Below are 9,932 nucleotides of genomic sequence, written 5' to 3'. Positions count from 1 at the left end.
TGAGCAGCTAAATTGTTCTTGCAAAGATCTGGCCTGGGCTCGATGGTTACAGAAGGAAGACATTGTACGCTCAGAATTCCAGAAGGAGGTCTGGGCCTAACACAGTTCCTGTTCCACTATTGTGGTGAACTGAAATGCAATAGGCACTGTACATTGACAAAACATGCCACAAAAATTATCAACTTCAAAAGTAATAAGTCATCTGTAAATGGATTGAAAACACACTCCAAGGTGTAGAAATGCATCTTGAGTGGGAGCACAAAACAGGTGGTATCACATTGGCTGCCTGTTGCACTCCCCACCCTGATAATGAATGCCATTGTCTACAATGGACTGAACAAGATGACCACCATGGAGATAGTGGCCAGTTTTGTGCTATAGTCCAAGCTGATTTTCTACCTCAGAATAATTGTATCCAAGATTTTGCTACTATGATTTAGGATTAAAGAGATAGAAGGACTCAGAAGAGGTACAGGCAGCCTTTTTTACCACAGACAATGGAAGTGGTGTGACAAGGCCCTTCAACATAATTCTCATAACTAACTTAAACTGCACTCAACAACTGTAAGGTGAAACACAGTACAACTGCTTATTTAACCAGGAGTTCTTTTTAAGGGAGCAGGGGAAATGCGAGCACTAACCCTGCCTTGTTTATGTCCCACAGCCAGCTGCCTGCCCAAAATGCACAGAAAGAAGCAGCTGGCCAGCTTTTGGTGGCTCAAATAACTTGTGCAGCCCGAAGCCCACCTACTGGCACTTGGCTAATGTCATGAGCGGGTACTTTTCACAGGTACGAAGGGGGAACCTGGGACAGCAGAAGCCCAGATGTTTCTTATAGGGCCTAGAAAACACTGCTGCTTTTCCTGGCCCAACTAAGTTTTTGACTGACCTTAGAGAACCTCCTCTTCTTTTATTTCCAGGAATTACTGAGCTAGTGGCCCACATCAGGCACCCTGCTCAATAAGGTCATTAAAATAGGGGCATTGGGGTCCTAATGACATCATGAATTAATTATTATTAATGATGCACCAAACTTCCATTTGACCCACCTAAAACAATGGCTCATTTAAGGTGATGGCAGGCAGGAACTGCACAGGAATGGGGTGGGAAGTCTTTGCAAAGCTACTTTAACTGTGTGCTCACTCCAATCCCACTAGACGGGGTGCGTTAAAAATCCCTGCTATGTATTTTGCAAATGAAATTACGGATGATAGACTATGCTACAGAGTGCACAATTTTTTACTACATTAAAGAGTGACAAATCACAATGGGGGCAAATTTTCTAGGAACTTCTCCCATTCTGACCACGTAAACAGGGTTTCGGCTGAACATCAGCTGTTGTTGGGGGTGGCAGACTAAGGGAACTCCCACCCGGAAAATTCACCCCACCAGTAGAGAACGCATTGAGCACAGCGGTTTTCATTGTGATGATACTTAGCGTTCAGCATCTTTCAATTACTTTAAATCACTAGTTTGCATTGAAAAACAGAATCTGTTCAGCTCTGAAATCAGTCAGATGGTGAGATCTCCTTGTGTTCCAAAGGGAGTGGTGATCAAGCTGCAGCAAGTTTGATGGAAAGTTTTGCATGTCATTTTTCTTGCTACCTCTGCTGTTTTTAAATGCTTGCCTCCTTCAAAAAATAATGAAACCCTCGGAGGCAATTGCTGAACCAACCTGCCGAAGAGTACTGTGAAAATGCTTAAACTCCACTTTTATGAGAATAACAAAAATGGGCCTGAACTGGCTCGCCTATGTCGACAGTTCAAAGGCCAGGGTGCACTGAATTTTGCACTGGGAGTCTCTTCCCCTAACTTGACAGGTTACATGTGGGTTACAATAAAAAGGGGAGTTTTGATAATGGCAGAAACAGTGGGCTAATTTCTCACAGCGGAGATATGAGGACAAACTGCTCCCCCCTTGATGCTGAAGACTTGGTGCTGCTGCAGGAAATGCCCCAAAAGAGGATGGGCCTCTGTGTGGCTGAAGACCCCCACCCCCTTGTAAAAATACCACTGAGAGGTGTGATATCGCTAACCAAGTCAACCTGGCTAAAAATGAAAAATATGCTTCTTGGCATCAAGAGTAAGGTGATAGGAGCTGTGATTCTCACTTCAACATACATTTCTCCCGAAGCCAATCAAACCTGGCACAAATGTAAAATAGGACCTGCCGCACCCACCCTCTGGGACATACTATTTAAAGCTCCCTACACAGCCATTGCTCTTTTTCATTGCACCGCTGCTGGATGATACACTTTTCTTGCATGTGGAGGTGGCAGCCAAGGAACGACAAACAGCTGCTCAAGCAGGCAGCCCTTGATGCTCCCCTACTCTTAGCAGCATTCTCAACAGAGGCATGGATCCAGATGTTGGACCTGGTCTTTTATGACTCATTCATCAGTGCTTCTTCCCTTTCCAAAAATGCAGGCCCCATGGACTGCCTCAGAATTCCTACATTGACATGCACAATGATGGGTGGAATCTTTGCCTTCCCCCATGATGGCCGGGGAGGTGGGGAGGCATTTAATCAGGCGGAGGATTGTCAGGTTGGGATCCCGCTGCCTTCCTGCCTCCACCCCGATTAAGTCTGTGGCAGGAAGGCTTGTGTACTGCCTTCCTGCCCCGCCGCCAATTGAGGCACTTAAGTGGCCAATTAATGGCCATTTAAGGGCCCCATACCAACGCTCATGGTCCTAACCCAATGGCAGGCAGGGGACTTGCCATGCAAGGAACACGACAAGCAAATCCTGCCGCCTAGAGTGTCAAGTTTGCGGGAGCCCAGGAAGGTTGGGGCGGGGGATGGTGGTGTCCCTCATTCAAGGGCACTTAGTGACTGATCAAGGGAACAGGCACTGAAAAGAAAGGCTTTGTCCATCTGAGCTGACCTGCATTTCCATGAGCCCACTGGTCACACTCCCATGCAGCACCTGTTCCTGCCCAACATGAGGCTCCGCTCACTTTCGGTTTCAGAAGCATGGTGGTTGTTAAGAATGTTTCAGCTGCCCCGTCCTTTCCCTTCCCCCAGTTACCCATGTCTTTTCCCTCATCACTGTCATCACCACCCCCCCCACCCCACCCCCAGCAGAACCTTCCACCTCCCCACCGTCACCTGCCAGCCAGAATCATTTTCTTTCCAGGATGTCCAGGTGAACGTGCGTGTTCCCTATTTCCCGAGAATCCCAACTCCATCCACATTGACCTCCTCCTTCCCACTTCCAGGGTCTGTATCTGCCTCCAAGTCCCTACCAACCACCCTCACCGTCCCTTCTACCGCTACCATTGCACACTCACCCTCCCACCTTACTGGCTCATGCTGCCCTTTCTCTTTCTCACCATTCCTGCATACCACTCTCGCCCTCATTTCGCTCCCGAGGAGGCAGTCATCGACTCCACAGATCCCTCTCTTGCACGTTCATCTGGCTATCCCCCCCCCCCCAACTCCTTCTTCCACTCTTACTTCTTCCTCCACCCTAACTCCGTCCCCCCTCCGAACTATTTCCCTTACACCTTCCTCCCCACTTACAGCTATCTCCTTAGTTGCCGGATTTTCCCTCGTTACACCCCCCTCCCCCCACCCCCCGTACTCCCTCCATCCCACAACCTCACCCCCCCAACACCATCGGCGCCCCCTCACAACTTCACCTTCTTGACATCATCATTCCCCCCACCTCCCAACTTCACACCCTCAGCTCCATCGTTCCCCACCTCCCAACCTCTCACCCCCACCCGACACCATTGTTTTCCCCGCTCCAAATTGTCCTCCCCCTCTCAACCTCACACCCCCATACCAGTACACCTTGCTCTCTCAGTCAAACCTAGACCTTCCTCTCCGCCCCCTCAATGATCATCCAACGTAGCAGCCCATGGCCAAGACACTGATGACCCGAAGCAGACCCCAGGTATTAAGGGAGACCTCCCACCTTCCGTGAGCTGCTTCGCAGTGGAGCCATGTTCATATAAATCCACCCAGCATGCATGTGTTCCTCAAGGGTCTGGATGCTGTAGGGCTCCAGCACCTTCTGCCCCTCGGATGCACAACGTGAGCAAGGCCCTAATGGTAAGTACCGACTTCTGCACGTCACACTTGTCGAGACGTGTTCTGGGCTGGTGTGTTTTCCTGTCGACATGGGCAGTAAATTTGACTTGGAAGGATGATTCCAGCGAGCAGGGCTTATAATTAGGTGCAGATGCATTAAAATGATGTTTCCGATGTGCAGTGGTGGGAAAGGTGGCTCGCCATTGGCAGGTGGAGCAGACGATCACAAACTGGCTTCACAATGGCGTGAAACCGACTTTTGGCCTTTCCAACATATTGTCCGCTCATGCCAATGGGGACAGAAAGTGTTGATTCTGTTTTGCTTATTTAAAAATGAACTTTGCTGAACCGAAAGATGGCCACCACAAGTCACTTCTTGTCTGGAATTTTAAGGTGACTATTAAGAATTGCACTGGAGACATCCCCTGATACATTGCTCATAAGACCTCATACCTGGGACTGTCAAGGTCCATTTCAAAAAGGAACTATTGGAAAGAAATGGACATCATTTGCCACTTTATAAGCTTACCCCTCTAGCAGAGTCCAAGGGTCTACCAAGACAAAAGCTACCTGGAACAGGGTCGCCAATATGGATAAAGACTCTCTCAGAGGCTAATGGCTGTGACATTATAAGCCATAAAACAAAAGCCTATTCCAGACACCAGACAAGCATCCCTTTATGAAATCATTGTGGAGGAAGGAGGGCACATGACTCGAGTGACCATTCTAAAATCTCTTTATATGGTTGAGAGATCAGCGGCAAGGCAGTCTGCTGATTTAACTCCAACCTTCAAACATCTGGCAGCAGGACTCCAGGCTGACCAAACAGCCTGCAACAGGCCCACCTCGAAGTCTGTTTACCTGCAAGCCACTGGCCACTGCCTGCCAAGCAGACCAACTCTCTGAATGTCGACCTCAAGTCACTGCATCACCAGCATTTTTAAAGGAATCTTGCACTTCTGCCTGCAGCCAGGAACCTGCCTGAAATGGAACTTCTCTAAGAGGGAACCCCCTCTGGATTTGAACTTACCGGACTTTGGCAATCACGTGATCTGACGTGCGTTTCTGTGGTTCTTTTTACTGTTAAGTTATTAAGTTTTATTAAGTTTTGAAACCCCACTTTCCTATTCCATTACTGTTTACTTATGTGTGCGTGTGAAGTTGCAATCATCCCCCCCCACCAGGTTTGAAACTGTGAACAAACCAAACTTCTGATTTAATCCTAAGAGAGTTTGCTGTGAGTCACTTTAAAAACAGACTACATAAACAAAGGGTTTTTGGAATAAGTGCCACAGCCAATTTTAAAACAAAAAACACCTCTGCTTACAGACAAACGGCAAGAGAATAAAGGAGTTCAGTTTTGCCTCTCACTCCTTTCAGTAAATATGGCTCATTTTTCTAGCTGATTTAAAATAAGCGATTATTCAGCATCACTTCAATTTAATTTTGGAACATCATTAACTCAAGTTTGTGCAGATAAATGCACGGCTGAAGAAGTGGTGCAGGGATGAGGGTTTCAGATTCTTGGGACTGTGGGGCAGGTTCTGGGGAAGGTACACCTGTACAAGATGAATGAATTGTGCCCGTACATAGCCAGGACCAAGGTTCCTATTGTGAGGTTAGCTAATACTGTTGGGGAGAGTTTAAGCTCATTTGGCAGGGGAGGACACCAGAAAATAACAGAAAGGAGCAGCAATGAAATCAGAGGACTAAGAGATATAAATAGCAGTAAACTCAGAAATGCTGCAAAAATTGCAGGGACCAGGTTGAGGAAAATAGCAAAAGTGATTCAGTATGTGTTACACTGTATGTACATCAATATCCATAGTTTACTAACTTGATTGGTGAGTGGCAGGCACAAATTGCTACATGGGATTATGACATGGTTGCAGTAACAGAGACATGGCTCAAGCAAGGCCAGGAATGGGTTCGTTATGTTTCTGGTTATCAAGTATTCAGAAGCAGTCAAGAAGGAAAAAGCGAAGAGAGCATGACAATATTGATTAAGAATGTTAACAGTTCTTCTAAATAGTTCTGGAACTGAACCTGCTTGGCTTGAGTTGAGGAACAGAGGGGGGCTATTACTTGAAGCTCCAAACAGTGAGAATTAAGATGATAGAAGAGAAAACTCATTGGCATTTAACTAAAGTCGAGTAGTAACCTTAGGCAACTTTAATTACCCTATTATAGAAACAAAAAGTGCTAAGCGTAAGGAAGGAGAGGAATTTCTGATATGTATGCAGAACTTGCTTGATCAATATGTTTCTAGCCCAACAAAGGAAGCAGAGTAGTAGGAGAAGTAGGGGAAGTGGAGCACATTACAGTAGGAGATCATCTAGCTCAGGGGTTCTCAAACTTTTTTGTTGCAGGACCCCTTTTCACACGGTTTAGTAATCAAGGATGCTCATCAAAATTATAATACAATATAACGTTCATAATAAGAAAGACCTGCATGTGTTTTTAATAATGCTTTTGAAAATATTCATTAATGTCCTTAATGGGAGGAAATCTGCCATCCTTACTCGGTCTGGTCTGCATGTGACTCCAAACGCACAGCAATGTGGTTAACTCTTAACTGCCCTCTAAAATGGTCTAGCAATCAAGTCACTCAGTTGTACCAAACTGCTACAGTAAAGTGGAAGGGAAATAAGGTGGACCATCCAGCATCAACCTAGGTGCCGGGAATAACAAAGTCACATGCTGATGAAGTTGACCTTGCAATGTCCTACTCGCTATCACCTGGAGACTTACGACCAACATTGAGAGAGCTGTCCCACAAACCAGTTAATCATGGGTTAACCGTGAATCGCAATCCCTTCTCCTGTTTTTGGAGGTATCCAATTTTGCCCCCAGTATTTTTCTGAATTTCACACTCATAAAAAAAATTAATTCTGCAGTCAGCTAAATTAATATTTGGAATTGTCTACCCCAGAGGGTTGTGCATGCTGCATCATTGAATATACTTAAGGCTGAGATGCACGTAATTTTGGCCTCTCAGGGAATCAAGGGATATGCATAACGGGCAGGAATATGTAGTTAAGGTGGAAGATCAGCCATGATCATATTGAATGGCGGGACAGGCTCAAGGGGCTGTATGGTGTACTCTTGCTCCTATTTCTTATATTCTTATGTTCTATCTACACCCACAGAACTAAGAACTAAATAACATCTAATTCTAATTAATTTAGACTGCACTTTTCATTTTTATTAATATACAATGATAAGCTGTGGGGTCAAATTAAGTGAATGTGATTGTGCCTGTCAGTCTGTACATTCAATTTACTGTGAAATAATTAAAGCAGCTTATAGATTCATATAAGGCCACATATCACCAAATGTTTGTTTGATCCGTCTTTGGATAGATTTTAGAAGCATTTGTGCAAAAGGCACAATTATCAATTCAGATTATGAGTGGATGCTATTATTATGTCTCTGGTTTACATTATCATACTAGTAGATATAGGCATGTGAAACATAAAAATAAGACAGCCAGAGCACTTGCGAAAGCAACAGACGCCACTAAACCAAAGTAGATATTTACAGCACAGTAACTTTTATAGAACTTCCACTCTGACATACATCATTGTGTACTATAAGAGGCAAGTGGCAGGTCTCCAAAGAAAAAAAGGGGAAGGCAGAGGGGGAAATCAATAATGATTTTAGTAAAGGGTTTTCCTTCAATTTTTCAAATGATATATGAGGGGAAGTATTTCATTCTGAGGATCAGCCCATGTTAGTCTCTTTCAAACAAACTGGCAGATGCTTGATCTGTTCAAATTAAAAAATGAAAATTATCATCCACTCCTCAGCACATAAGAACACAGAAACAGGAGTAAGACACTTAGCCACTCATGATCATGGCTGATCTGTATATCTAGCTCTGCCCCAACTAGATCAGTGGTTCTCAAACTTTTTGTTGAAGGACCCCTTTTCAAATGGATTAGTAATCATGGATGCCCATCAAAATTATAATACAATGTAATGGTTAATGAAAATCTATTAATCCCAGATTGATGGAAGGCTGCGGACTCTCACAGGAGGAACTGTAGATAGGAGTCAAGGGTTGTAGAGGAGAATTTTGTTGTCATCGGTGAGGTTGGACGGGAGCGGGTGCGGGCGGGCGCGTAGCCGATCACCGCCCACTGGAGACTGCATCTCAGCATGGGCAACAACTGTCTAGGCTGGCAGGTTAAGAGACACTCAGGAGGGGATGGCTGGAGTGAGGGAAGGAGGAGTTGGGCAGAAAGCGAGAGGTCCATTGTTGCACCACCTACAGTTTGAACTTCATACCAGATAGCAGGATGAAGATGAGGGAGGGAATTGAGAACTGGCATAAGGCTGTAACATCACTCTCAATGTTCTTAGTGATGCCAGATGCAACGAGCTCTGTTGCTGCTGAACCCATGAGGCAGAGCACCATCTTCTACATAGGGCTCAGGGGATACAGGCATGCCTCTGCCCTGCCTCTTCTGCTCTGCTGTTTTCCATTTTGTGCTACCTTGTCCTGCAAGAGAAAGGGAAGAATGCCAGTGACAGTGTTGCACTACGTTTGGGTGATATGCCTGCTTGAGGTATTTGGAGGAAGAAATGGGTGTGAGGCAGGCATCAATGGAAGGTGTGTCAGGGTGCGGTGAGTATGTAAATGTTAGGCCTGAGTCCTAACTCCTAGGGATTGCTGATGGTGAGTGTTGGAAGTGTGGTGCATTGAGCAGTGTGAGAGGTTGATGGTGTGGTGGGTACAAGGTATCATATGAAGATGCATTCACTGACCTTGAGCACCCATGTGAGGTCATTGAGCTTTTTCTGGGATTGCTGCCAGGTCCTCAGCACCAGACTCCTTGCATTGACCTCCCTGGTTGCCTGTTCCCCCTCCCTTTCAAGAGTGTTCCTTGATGGCCTCCTGGTCCCCTAAAGCAACATAAACCCTCTCCTCCTGTTGACCTCCATGACTATGGCCATATTTATTCACCTGGAAGCTTTCTCTCTGCACTGGTGCTTTATTTGCTTTGTTTTCAATTGCAGTGCTGGTGGTCAGCAGCAGCTTCCTTTCAGTCAGTGCAGCGCCCCTTTAAGAGAGACAAATTGCCTTCAAGAGCTGGACCCTAGCTGAAACACCTGCTAACCTTGCTCCCTGTTGACTGTGCAGCCAGCCAGTAGTGCAGGTAGAGCTTTGTTACAGGCAAATGAGGGGGCAGCACAAAGTTTGCTTGCTGCCCGCCTCAGCAGGACTGGGAGTGTGGTGGGGAGTGAGATCACAAGTAGCAATCCCTGTGCCCGAAAATGGGTGCAGACCAATTATTAGCCCATAGAACCATAGAAAAGTTACAGCACAGAAGGAGGCCATTTGGCCCATCTTGTCCATGCCAGCCCGAGGACACCCAGGTGCCCTTTCTAGTCCCACCTCCCTGCACCCGGCCCATAGCCCTGCAGCTCACAGCACTTTAGGTGCACATCCAGGCACTTTTTAAAAGAGTTTAAAGTTTCTGCCTCTACCACCAACTTGGGCAGCAAATTCCAGACACCCACTACCCTCTGCGTAAAAAAGTTCTTCCTCATGTCCCCCCTACACCTTCTGCCACTTATCTTGAATCTATGTCCCCTGGTTCTAGAATTCTCCATCAAGGGAAACAATTTTATCCTGTCCACTCTATCTATTCCCCTCATAATTTTGTACACCTCAATCAAGTCACCTCTTAGCCTTCTTTGTTCCAGGGAAAATAACCCCAACCTATCCAATCTCTCCTCGTAGCTACACTTTTCTAACCCTAACAACATTCTTATAAACCTCCTCTGTACTCTCTCCAGAGCTATTACATCCTTCCTGTAATGTGGTGACCAGGACTGGACACAATACTTCAGTTGTGACCTCACCAGTGTTTTATACAATTCCAACATT

Source organism: Cetorhinus maximus, chromosome 21, assembly GCF_964194155.1.
Source record: "Cetorhinus maximus chromosome 21, sCetMax3.hap1.1, whole genome shotgun sequence".
NCBI classification, from domain to species: Eukaryota; Metazoa; Chordata; class Chondrichthyes; order Lamniformes; family Cetorhinidae; genus Cetorhinus; species Cetorhinus maximus.
This window is presented reverse-complemented; position numbering follows the sequence as displayed.